The sequence below is a fragment of the Sus scrofa genome, chromosome 10 (assembly GCF_054392235.1).
Source record: "Sus scrofa isolate SSC_HxYL_T2T_F1_AM1 chromosome 10, Sscrofa_HxYL_maternal_Yorkshire_Landrace_v2.0, whole genome shotgun sequence".
NCBI classification, from domain to species: domain Eukaryota; kingdom Metazoa; phylum Chordata; class Mammalia; order Artiodactyla; family Suidae; genus Sus; species Sus scrofa.
The window spans coordinates 37,527,181-37,540,866 of NC_139392.1; the positions used below are offsets into that span (position 1 = coordinate 37,527,181).

Here is a 13,686-nt window from a genome sequence, read left to right on the forward strand (position 1 = left end):
GAAAGAGAAAGACAAATACCATATGATATCACTTATATTTGGAATCTAATATATAGCACAAATGAACCTTTGCACAGAAAAGAAAATCATGAACTTGGAGAATATACTTGAGGTTGTCAAGGGGGAGGGTGAAGGAGTGGGATGGATTGGGAGTTTGGGGTTAATAGTTGCAAACTATTGATTTTGGAATGGATTAGCAATGACATCCTGTTGTGTAGCACTGAGATATATGTCTAGTCACTTACGATGGAGCATGATAATGTAAAAAAAATTTATACACATATGTGTAATTGGGCCACCATGCTGTATAGTAGAAAAAAATGTATTGGGGAAATAACACTAAAAAAATTTAAAGAAAGAATCTTAATGCAATATGATTATATATATAAGAGATTAAACCTATACAATTCTCCTGGTCTCTAAGAACTGCAATATATTATATTTAAATAAAGATTAATTTATATAGCTCTTTCAGAAACATGTAGTCTATATATCCCAAAGGAAATTATTTTTTTAAATGGTGCAACTTACAAAAAAGGATTCCGGAGTTCCCGTCGTGGCGCAGTGGTTAACGAATCCGACTAGGAACCATGAGGTTGTGGGTTCGGTCCCTGCCCTTGCTCAGTGGGTTAAAGATCTGGCATTGCCATGAGCTGTGGTGTAGGTTACAGACACGGCTCGGATTCCAGTTGTTGTGGCTCTAGCGTAGGCCAGTGGCTACAGCTCTGATTAGACCCCTAGCCTGGAGACCTCCATATGCCATGGGAGCGGCCCAAAGAAATAGCAAAAAGACAAAAAAAAAAAAAAAAAAAGAAATGATGACATGGATTTATAATATAGATATTAAAAAAAAGGATTCCTTGATTCTGTGAAAGAATGAACATCATGTTTTGTACGAAACCTGCACCCCTCTTCCACCTAATGTCATGTTTCTACTCCCAAGTTTCCTCATGGGATTTTTCATTTATGCATTTCTCAGGGTATAGATTAATGGGTTCATCATGGGAGTGATGAAAGTTAAAACAAAAGTCATTAATTTATCAATTGTAATGGTAGAAGCAGGCCTGACATACAGGAATATACAGTGAACAATGAATAAAATGACTACAGTTATATGGGATGCACAGTTATGGAAGGCTTTTGTGATTCACTTCCAAATCATGAATCTCAATAGAATGTAATATGACCCCATAAGAAACCAGGAGAATGAAGAAGATGACAGTGCAAATTTCCCCATCATTAGCTAACATAGAAAGTCCAATGAGATGGTATTGGTGCAAGCAAATCTCAATAAGGGGTACATGTCACAGACAAAGTTGTCAATGACACTGTGGCCACAGAAAGGGAGCTGATAAATAAAAAGAAAGTGAACCAAGGCATGTAGAAAGCTTCCAGTCCAGGCCGCCAGCAGCATTAGAACACATACCCACCAATTCATAATGATCAATTAATGGAGAGGTTTATAGATGGCTACATATTGATCATAGGCCATCATCAGCCAGGAGAATGACTTCAGCACCAGCAAATAAATGATCTATAAAGACTTGAGTCAGACAAGCCTGGAAGGAAATAGTCTTTATCTCATGAAATAAGTCAATGATCCTTTTGAGAGCAATGGTTGTGAAATAGATAGTATCTATAAATGATAAATAGGCCAGAAAAAAGTACACGAGGGAGCCCAGTGACTGACTGGCTGCGATGGTCACAATGAATAAGGAGATTGCCCACTATGGTCACAATGCAGCTGAGTAAGATTGTGACAAATTCAACTTTTTGCATCTCAGGATTTTGTGTGAACCCCAGGAGGACAAACTCAGTCACATTGTTCCTATTTTCCATGTGTTATCCTGAAGGTGATCATCAGGTGTCAGAGGCTGCAAACAAAAGTGTTAATAATGAATTTGAAAAGCTTGCAAAATTTGTGTCAAAAATGTGATGACTTACTCAACAGTGTTTGCTCCACAGTACCCCACACAGCGTATGTCTTTAGAAAATAAGACATTGGCATCTACTTTCACAACTACACCATTCATTTTCCCAAATTCTTTGCTTCAGCTAGAGGGATGAGACCTCAGCATTTTAATTGGGTGGGTATGTGTATGGGCATGTCTGTGAGATTACATACTAAATGACAAGAAAGCTGATTTCTCCTCAGTATTTCACAAAAATAGGATTTTTAAACTTAATGTATCATTTATTTTTTTCTTTTTTTGAGTGCATTTTGACCTTCTGAGGTCTACAAAAATGATCTCAACCCCAATGAAATATTTATATATTTATGTAAATAATACCTAAGCATGTAGCTCAAATTAGAAAAAAGATGCCAATGTGAAAGTAGATGCCAATGTCTTATTTTCTAAAGACATACGCTGTGTGGGGTACTGTGGAGCAAACACTGTTGAGTAAGTCATCACATTTTTGACACAAATTTTAGCTAGCAGATTTTCTGAGTCACTATGAGCTCCAAAACTTGAGTAAATCAAGCAGCAGTGAAAGAACAAGGCATATCAGGCCTGCTCATTATATACTTACTAAATTTTATTTAAAATGAGTTTTAAAACTCATAACTTATAACTATTCCACATTGACAAATAATAAAATAAAATAAGTAGATCTATACTATGCCAAATTCAACAACATAAGGTGGAAAAACAAATCAGCAAAGTAAAAGTTCCAATCTGCAATATACAGCATATTATAGACTGAAATTTTAAGTTTCAGTCCAGATCCCTTTGAAACATATGATCACAGTTCATGCCTAAGTATGTTTCCATTTAACTGTCTATATATTAAAATCTGTTTCCCATGTAACCTATAGCTTTTTTTAATAATTGGATAGTGACCATTAAAATGATGCAGCAAAAATTTTGAGGTTTTAATAAACACTCAACCAGCTCATTAGATTAAAAAAAAAGATAAATTTTAAAGAAACATTGCATTTTCAGTAAATTTCTTTTATATAAAGGACAAATGCTATCTCTAAATCCTGAGTATAGATGAATGGTCTTTGGGGAAATATATGCAAAAACATCTATCAGGGATGGTGCATTGACTATCTTAGATATAGTCTCTGTTAGTTTTTTGTCTTAAATAAATATTGCAAGAGTGGCCCTAATTTCCTGCAGTGTATTTTTTGAGAACTCAGTTTCTAACCTGTGCTTTGTAATTTGACCCTTAATTTACCAAGTGTGTGACCTGGGTAAGTTAAACCAACATTGTTTCTATAATGAAATATAATAATATCTAATACATAGGATGGTTTAGGCATTAAATAAGATAATGAAATTAAAGATTTCCAAAAACTGATAAATTATAAGCACTATATAAATTAAAAATAAAGAAATATAAACACATTTATATTTATAAATGTTTTTATAAAGAAAATATGATTTTATAAAGAAATATAAACACATTTACACATATTTATAAAGAAATATAAACACATTTCTTTACCCAGATCTTCAGAATCATTAAGACAACATCAGAAAATTTGTCTAGTTGAAGAATGGCAAAAATACACATAATGACTCATGAGGGCAAGCCTTAAAATATGTTTATAATTTGGATTAATATGACTTTATATTTTAATAATCAAGATATAGACTCCATTTTCCTCATCAACCACATTTCATCTAACAGAATTTCTTACTGACAGTGTCTAACAAAACATGTTTCCTTCTCCATTCTAAATACCTTAAACTATAAATGCATGAACATTGATGTGAAGAGTGGATATCATTTTAAAGACAAATGCCTAATGCAGCTAAAATAATTTCTGCACTGATAAGATAATGAAATTTAAAATTTAAAAATCACATTTTTAATCTCAGAAATTTGTTCTAAATACTAGCCAAATTGTTTCCCAATCATTTGTGTGAAAGTAAAATTTAAAGGTAGCTTGTTTTCCACTTTTGAAAAGATAATACACTTTCTTCTAAGGTCCAATTTTAAAATGAACTAAAAAATATAAAATTATAAGATAAACTTCATTTATTTTCCTTTTATTAGGATGAATAACTCTTCCTCCTATTAAACTTGAAGAATTTCTCTATAATATTGATTCTAACCACAAATACAATTTATTCTACTGTATTATTTTTTTAATTAAGAAAAGCATCTCTACTGAGCCCATTGATTTGACTAAGTCATCCATTGTTAGACTTTACGGCCTATTTGCTGCTTTAGGATTAGTAACAGCTGTGTTCAGTATGGGCAACATATTCTTATTCCACCTACAGAAAAAGCTTGATGCCATAGTTTTGCCATAGCATTTTTCATCTCCGAGTTTCTCAATGTGTATGTTAAAGGGTTCAACATGGGAGTGATGGCAGTATAAACCACAGCTATGGATTTATCAATGGGAAAGTTAGAAACAGGTCTCACATACATGAAAATACAGGGAACAAGAGGACCACCACCATAATATGGGAATGGCAGTTAGGGCTTTGTGGCTCCCTTCCTGACCTTGAGTATTAAGGGAATTCAGGATGACCCCATAGGATGTTAGAAGGAGAAAGATGACCATGCATATTGCTCCACCATTGGCAATAACACTGAAACCTGCAATGGAAGTATTAGTATAGGCAAGTACCAATGGTGGGTATATGTCACAAATGCAGTGGTCAATGGCATTGGGGCCACAAAAGGAGATGTTGAATCACTGAGTGTGTAAAACCTCCAACCCAGGCCGCTGACAGCAGCAGGATGCACACCTGTTGATTCATGATGGTCAAGTAGTGCAGTGGCTTACAGATGGCCACATAGTGATCATTGGACATCACCACCAGAATGAAGACCTCAGCACCCCCAAACAAGTGTCTAGAAAGAGGTGTCCCATAAAAACTGGGAAGGAAATTGTCTTTTTACCACAGAGTAAATCTGTAATCAGTTTGGGGAAAATTACCATGGAATAAACCTCATCCATGAATAACAAATAGGCAATGAAGAAGTACAGGGGAGAGCCCAGGGAGGGGCTAGCAAAAAGAGTCACCAAAATGAGCAAGTTACCCAAAATCATCACAAGGTAGATAAGTGAAAATAGGATAAATAATGATTTTTGCCCCTCAGGATTCTGAATGAGGCCCAAGAGAACAAATTGTGTTACATTGTTACTATGTCCCATTTTGTGTTCTTTAAATGTTGTTTCAGAGATGAGAGGTCAGGATACCTGTAACTGTAATGAGATTGTGAACATGACAATTAATATCACTGTTATATTATGGACCACATCTTCATCACTTCATCTTCTATGGTGATTTGCACACAATAAATATATATTGAGTTCTTCTTCCAATAAGCCCATTAAAACTTTATTTGGGATTTTCATTGTGACTCAGAGGAAATGAAACTGACTAGTATCCATGAGAATGCAGATTCAGTCCCTGGTCCTATTCAGTAGGTTAAGGATCTGGCATTGTTTTGAACTGTGGTGTAGATCACAGACATAGCTCAGATCCTGCATTTCTTTGGCTGTGGCGTAGGCCAGCAGCTGCAGCACCAGTTTGACCTCTAGCTTGACTAGACTGGGAACTTCTACATGCTGCAGGTGCTTGATTTTTCCACTTAATTTTAACACTTGGTTTCTCCTCATGTGGTTTCATTGGGGGTAAAAGGAAGATGTTATATTTCTATGTCTTAGTGGATCTTTTGTAGAGAAGAGCGATCTAAGGGTCAACAGACAGCCATACATTTACTAGAACCTTGCTGAAAATATGTCACATTGTGGCATAGAAGACAGCAATGTATCTCCAAAAATATACTCTGGTGGTGATCATGAATCAAAATTGGTAGAGAGTCAGTCCTTCAAGATGGTAGCATTTTGCACTGAGTACCTTTACAAATGAACCTATACAGCACCAGAAATAACATCTTTTCTGGAATAATTCCCATAAAACTATGGGAATACTATTAGATACTATTAGATACTAATAGCCCACTATTAGATACTCAATATTTCATGTCTCAAAGGCTGTTTGGTCTTCATGAATCTCTCATTAAAGTTCAAGACACTAGAAGTTTATCTGAAAACTAGAAAATTATTTGTCTCACTGTTCCCTATTGCTATACTTACTTGGTCTGACTCTTTGACTATCAGATTTTTAAGGAGTTGTAGTGCTCTTCATTTAATTTTTACCTGTTCAACAGCTCTTAACACACATACAGTAAGTACATAAGACATGTCAGAAAATGTTTTTTAATTGAACTGACTCATGAATATTACCAACAATTACATTAACACATTAGCAGCTAGTATTTATTTTCAAAATGATTGGGGCAAGGTAGATAGTGAGGAAGGTGATCGTAGACACTAAATAAAGAGGCAGATGAGAATGGAACATGGTTTTATTTAAAATGCTTAGATACTGAGAGCACTCAAAAATAGAACTTCAGGGAGTTCCCATCATGGTTCAGTGGTTAACGAATCCGACTAGGAACCATGAGGTTGTGGGTTCGATCCATGGCCTTGCTCAGTGGGTTAAAGGATCCGGCATTGCCGTGAGCTGTGGTATAGGTTGCAGACGCGGCTCGGATCCCCTGTTGCTGTGGCTCTGGCGTAGGCTGGAGGCTACAGCTCCGATTAGACCCCTAGCCTGGGAACCTCCATATGCTGTGGGAGCAGCCCTAGAAAATTCAAAAAGAAAAAAAATACAACTTCAGTGCTCAGATTTCAGCATACTGAAATATACAAGGTCAGTGTAAGAAAGCATGGACTTGAGTTATTTTCTAAATATAATTGCAAGATTGTCTCAATTTGCTCATTAGAAAAGAAAGAAAATAAACTAGGTGATCTTGGAATACTTTCCAGTGTAACTGTGATACTTATTGTGCAGTTAGCTTATTCTGATAAGATATTTTTATTTATTAATATGTTTATAATTAAATAAAACTTTTCACATTTTTCATTAGTATTTGAAAAAACCTAGCAAGTTGTAAAGTAAAGGGATTTGATAGTTACAGAAACCAAATAATGGCTACATGGTTCTCATTTAGGTTATTACAAATTAAAATCCCAAACATCCTTAGAAAGAAAGTAAGAGTGCAATGATGCATCATGTGGGCTCTGGAGCTGCACTGCCTGTGTTTGAAATTCCATTCTCATTGTGTACTATTTAGGTGACTTTGAGCAACATAATGAATCTCTTTTTGCCTCAATGTCCTCGTTTTTAGAATGAGGATACCAATAATGCCCACTTCTTAGGGTTGTTATTTTGTTGCAAGTAAAGTACCTGGACCTCTCCCTAGCACCTGTAAAGGCATAATATATAATAAGGATTATTAATGCCTTTGAGTGCTTCTCTGTGAACATTGCATCAGAACAAATCATATGGATTTTGTCCATTTGATAAGAATTATAGATAAAGTCCAGGATTAAAAGAACATTATGCTTATAACTCACAAACCCCTATTTGGTCGTAGGATAATATCATAAGCCTTAGGAATTATCTTTATTATTATATACTAGTTTAATATTTACTTGTGATATAATTTATTTTGACTAGAAACAAGTAGAATAATCAAGAAAAAAGGAGGATATGAAAGAAAAGAATAATCAAATCAGGATGGAAAATTATATTTAAGAAATGGATACTCTCAACTCATAAGAATATTAATGTGATAATTAAGCCTATATTCTTTATTAAAAAATCTTCAGATTTTTTTTAGTGAGGATGTGCTGGAAGCCCAATCCTCTTAGGCTTCCATGGGTTGCTCAAGAGGCTTCTTAGGAAGTCATAACAAATAAGCATGAGCACATCTGAGTAAAGAAAAGAGAGAGAAAAAAAGCTTTGATACCTACATCTAATAGTAAGGACACAATTACACAAGAGAGAACCATAAAACTATAGAAACAAACCCAAATTTTGGGTTATTCACTGCTCAGGAAAGTTACAAAATCACCAAACCTCAAATGCAGACAATTCAATACTGTCCAGATATATTTGGTGTAGTTGGAAATATACAGAAACAAGTTCATGCTTTCTTTAAAAGCCAGCTGCAATAAACATTCAATATGATTCATTCACATAACTTCTCCCAATTTGATTTGGGAGTTCTATCATTGGTGAAGCTATACATTGATAAGGCATAGCTCTTGGAGAACAGAGGGCATAATATAGTCTATATCCAATTTTTTTTCACACCATACTTTCTGCAGCCTCTTGCATCCTTACCCATATTAACCATCAATGTTGAATTTCACCAGGATAAATCTTCTATTAAACAGTTATATATTTTCACATAAAAATTAGGTATATTATTATTTTCCATCATATAATTCATGAAATATTTGATAGTACTGCTAGGCTTTCAGCTTAAACCACTAAGTTAAAGCATCCTTATTTAAAAAAAACATAATTTAACATAGCTTCATAAGAATATGTTTTTCTTAAAAAGATACAGTAAAATATAAAAATACTATTCTTTACAATAACAATTTTATGTCTATTTAACTAAAAGAAAGCAAGGTACAACATTGAACATTAATTTCTTTATGACTATGTACAAACATTGTTACTTTGATAATTTCATGTATAAAGACCCATATCAAGTTGCCAGAATAGAATAGGCATATTATACTTTATATTCTAACACACTTATTATAATACACAATTTAAAATTCCCTGATTTAAATGTCTAAAAGTTACTATTACTAACTTTTATTATCATTTACTAATTTTTATTAATGATTATTACTTACTAAATATTAACATATCATGCAAAGTAATAATAACTCATGAACAAGATTATCAATCCAGTAATTAATTTGTAATATATTACAGGGTTTTTTTTATTTGACAAAAATAACAATAAATATCTGTAAGGGAGTAATACAAAAATTAAATAAATTTTGTATAACGTGGTTAGTTTTTTTGTTCTGCTAGCCTAAATTTCAATTCAGACTTCTTTCAATGAAAATATATTATATTAAAGAATTTAGCTATATTTAAGTATATCACATGCATTTTCAGTGATTATCCATTGTCAATTATTTTAAGAACTCACCTCTTGGGTTTTTCCTTGGTCTTTAAAACCAGTGCTCCTCTTACTGTGAGTAACTGCAGATACCTCACATGTCTATGCATGACCACAGAACACACAGTAATACATGGTTAAGTGGTGGATCTATAAATAATTTCAATTGGCCAAACTTTCTATATTACCACACAGGCTCCCCATCGCCTCAAAATTTTTGGATAAATATAGAATGTTCTGATATGGATACCTAGAATATAAAAACAATGAAATATAACATAAAATTTACTATGCAAAGATATTTGAACATTCTCACCTGCTACAAAAATTCTTCAAAGAAAAACAAATCTGCTGTTTGTATGACTATGTAAAACTGGCCTAATTAGAGGAAACTAACTTGATCAAGCCCATTACAGGATGGTTAAAAAAATTAACACTGAAATTAGTTATTTGACTTTACTTATCCTCAATTGCAGTGAGGCAATCAAAAATTACATTACTTTGGTTGAGGATTTAGGATAACATTCATATTTCTGGCTGTTAATCTTTCTATATACCTGACAGGAGAAATGGTACCTAACAAGAGAAATACTGGGATTTTAACTTCCTGGAAGAACCAATAGCTGAGAGTTTTCACAGGTAGTGGTAGAATTCTTGAGGCTTTTAGTCATTTAAATAGCTTATCCCTAAGGCTTCTTCTCTCTTAATTAAAAGCATATTTTGGTCTCTACCCAACTTCATCTCATAAAATTGGGAAAATTCCACAAACAAAGCTTTGTTTCTTGTAAGAAAGAAACAAACATTATTTCTTATAAGAAATGAAGGAACTCTTTGCAAAGAAAATATAACAACAGCAAATCTGGTAAACTAGATACCAAATGAATGTAAATCACACCCTGGGTAGAAATGTGAGTTTTAAGAAATTTCTTGGGCCATCGTATCAGAAAAATAATAATATTCCATTTATATGTGCAGACACAGCTTATAACTTCGTATCATTACTGTTTTAAATGAAAGAGAATGTAAGCTCATTATAGGTTAGTTTGTTGGAATATTGGAACATATTCAAATAAAGGAAAATACTGGACACTTTTCTTTCCTAGTAAAAATCCTAGAGAAAAAATATTAGGATCTTGAAAAAAAAAAAAAAAACAGAGAAGCAAAGAGCCAAATATATGAAAAGTCTGTAAGTTGAAAAGAAAGAAAATGAATAATTTATGAATTTCATGTTAGGAAATCTTTAGGTAAGGCAAATATATTGCAGCAGAAATGAAGGGAGAAACACATCCAACAATATATTCAACAAAAATGGTCCATAGTCTAGATATCTGAGCCTCTGATCAAGAGACTCTTAGGCTTAGATGTAGAGCTTTGGGTCTGAGGAGGTAATGGAAGTAGACAGTCAATTCCTGAAAAAACAAGTAATCACATTTCTGAAGTTCAGAGTTAAAGCAGATATTGTTGGTCAGGCCTGAATCTCTGTCCGCTGAAATTGTAAGGATTTTAAATTAGTTAATCCAATCCTTAATTTCAATCTAGTACCAATGAAGCTACTGTTTCTACAAGAAAGGACTTGCTTTTCTTAAAAAAAACGCCTACCCCTACATCAAATCTCTGAGGGCTTCCACTATTATTTCCTTAGTTTTGTTTGCAATGGGCTCCACTGATCATATTGAGTTTGATATTACATATATTGAGTTTAATATTACATTTTCTGTTTAATAAGTGATTTAGACAAAGTGTAATCAAATATATTTGTGAACCAGTTGAAGATATTTATGATGTGCAGAGACCCATCAAAAGTTGGTGGTTTTTAACATATGGGAAAATAATGGATATATAAATATATATATATATATTTGATTCCTTTTGCTGTACCCCTGAAACTAACAAAACATTGTAAGTCAACTATATTCCATTATTTTTTTTCAAAGTTTGTGGTTTTTTGCGTACTAATAAGTGGATGAAATGCAACAAACACAAATGTTACATGTAGTATGTCTAAGATTTAAAGAGTACATATAAGCACCAGTTCCTCTTTTACCAGTAGGAGGCAAAAATTGAGAACTTATTTCTCATTTGGAAAAACTACCTGATATGAACTAGATTACTGTGAACTAAATTATGACTCAGCTAGAGAGCTAATATATGCATAGTTATAATTGTGTCCCTTCCAGCTGAATTCTAATAGCTACTAATGTTAGCTTCTCTCTGAGTGAATTAAAATATTTGCTAGATAAGTAATGTTTTCAATAGCCCATAAGCTGAATTTATGTGTCCCAATAAGTATAATACACTGACAATATGATATAGACATTGCCTCAAAATATGTAATAACCCACAGTAATTCTTTGTGAACTATGTATACTGTAAAACTGGAAAATTAAATGAAGATATAATATTTATCATATGGAAAGCATGAATGACTTGTTTTGCACCAACTATTTTAATAAGAACCGCTAGAAGACCTAGAAAATGTAAAGTGCATGTATCTGAAATCATTAGAAAACTAAAAATGTCAAGGAATTTGTGTGGCCAATATTTTGAAAGAATAGAAGCCAGACACCTCACCCTGAATTTGAGGTTCTCATTTTGATAAAGATAAGGGCTAATAATAAAAACCACAAGTGTAAGACTGGTCTTTACAACACTCTTGGGGGAAAACATAGGCAGAACACTCATTTACATAAATTGCAGCAGTATTTTTTGATCCACCTCCTGAGTAATGAAAATAAAAACAAAAAATAAACAAATGAGACCTTATTAAACTTAAAAGCTTTTGCAAAGCAAAGGAAACCATAAACAAAACAAAGAAGCAGCACAGAGAATGGGAGAAAACATTTGTGAAGAAAGCAACAAACAAGGTATTAATCTCCAAAATACACATACAACCTATGCATATCTATATTTAAAAAAAGATCCAATCAAAAATAAACAGAAGATCTAGGAGTTCCTATTGTAGTTCAGAAGGTTAAGAACTTGATTACTACCCATGAGTATGCAGGTTTGATCCCTGGCTTTGCTCAGTGGGTTAAGCATCCAGTATTGCTACAAGCTGCAGTGCAGGTATCAGATGTGGCTCACATCTAGCATTACTGTGGCTGTGGCATAGGTCAGCAGCTGCAGCTCCATTTCAACCTTTAGCCTTGGAACTTCCATATGCCAGAGGCTCAGCCTTTTAAAAAATCTGAATAAATTTGAGAACATGCTTGATATCTCACTAATTTTTAGAGAAATGAAAACCAAAACTATAATTAGGTATCACCACATAGTGGTCAGAATAGCCATCATCAAAAATTCTACAAACAGTAAATGCCAGAGGGGATGTGGAGAAAAGGGAATTCTCCTATGCTGTTGGTGGGAATGTACATGGTTAAAACCACTATGGAGAATAGTATGGAGGTTCCTTAAAAAAGAAAAATTGGACTATCAACCATCCCACTCCTGGGCATATATCCTGAGATTTTCATTAAAAACATAACCCACCTCAATATTCATTGCAGCAGTATTTACAATAGCAAGAAATGAAAGCAACTTAAATGTCTATCAACAGAAGAATGGAAGATGTCTAAATATATCCAAATGGAATATTACTCAGCCATATAAAAGAATGAACTAACGCCATTTGCAACAACATGGATGGACCTACAGATTATCATACTAAGTGAAGTAAGACAGACAAACACCATATGATATCCCTTATATGTGGATTCTAAAATAATGATACAATTAAACTTATTTACAAAGCAGAAACAGACTCATGCACTTCAAAATAAACTTATGGTTACCATAGTGGAAGGGTGGAGGAGAGATATTGATTGGAGTTTTGGGTTTTGGTATATGAGCAATATTGCATATTGAATGGGTGTTCAATGGGGGCCGGCTGCATAGAACAGGGAACTCTATCCATTATAGTGTGATAACGTATATGGTTAAAAATATATAAAAAAGAATGTGTGTGTGTATGTGTATATATATATATGTGTGTGTGTGTGTGTGTGTGTATGTGTATATATATATAAAACTGAATCACTTTATTTTACAGCACAAATTATCAAAATGTTGCAAATCATCTACACTTCAATAAAACTTAAAAAAAGGAAAAATGAAAAATAAACTCAAACCTAGCCTGAATCATCTAATTGCTTAATTAGATTAAGGATTTATGGGATTTTTTTCCCTCAAACTCAGCTGCCAGCTAGAAAAAAAATAAAATTTTCTCAAATAAGAAAACATCATAAAATATGAATTACCTTTCAAATTTTTAAATATGAAATCCTCCACAAAAATAAAAGTGGTAAAGCATACTCTAGTACAAGACCTAACTGAAAAACAAAAGTGATAGAAATAGATACGGTGATTCAAACTATAAAAATCAAGCATTTTAAAATTAACTTAGTATGCTCAACTAATTAAGGACCAAGCTGGGTAATAAATTGAAGGAAATAAATTTGAAAATTAAAATATATTAAATTGAAATTAAGAATGTAATCATTGGGTTTAACTGTAGATTGGACTGACATGAACAGAGAATTGGTAAATGTTAAGAAAGATTAGAAGAGAATACATAGATCAATGCAGAGGGAGATAATACAATGGACAATGCAGAAAATATCATGCAAGACATTTAAAAGTTATAGTCCATAGCTCTAGCACACATTTAGTTTAATTATAATTCCAGAAAGAGGAGAGAAAAAGATTGGGGCAGGCAAAATA

General features: G+C 33.2%; 2 pseudogenes; both read right to left on the reverse strand.

Moving 5' to 3' along the window:
• Positions 1 to 883: 883 nt before the first annotated feature.
• LOC110258426 (olfactory receptor 4A15-like) lies at positions 884 to 1,839 on the reverse strand (annotated as a pseudogene).
• Positions 1,840 to 4,203: 2,364 nt separating this feature from the next.
• Positions 4,204 to 5,122, reverse strand: LOC110258427 (olfactory receptor 4A15-like; annotated as a pseudogene).
• Between the last annotated feature and the right edge of the window lie 8,564 nt (positions 5,123 to 13,686).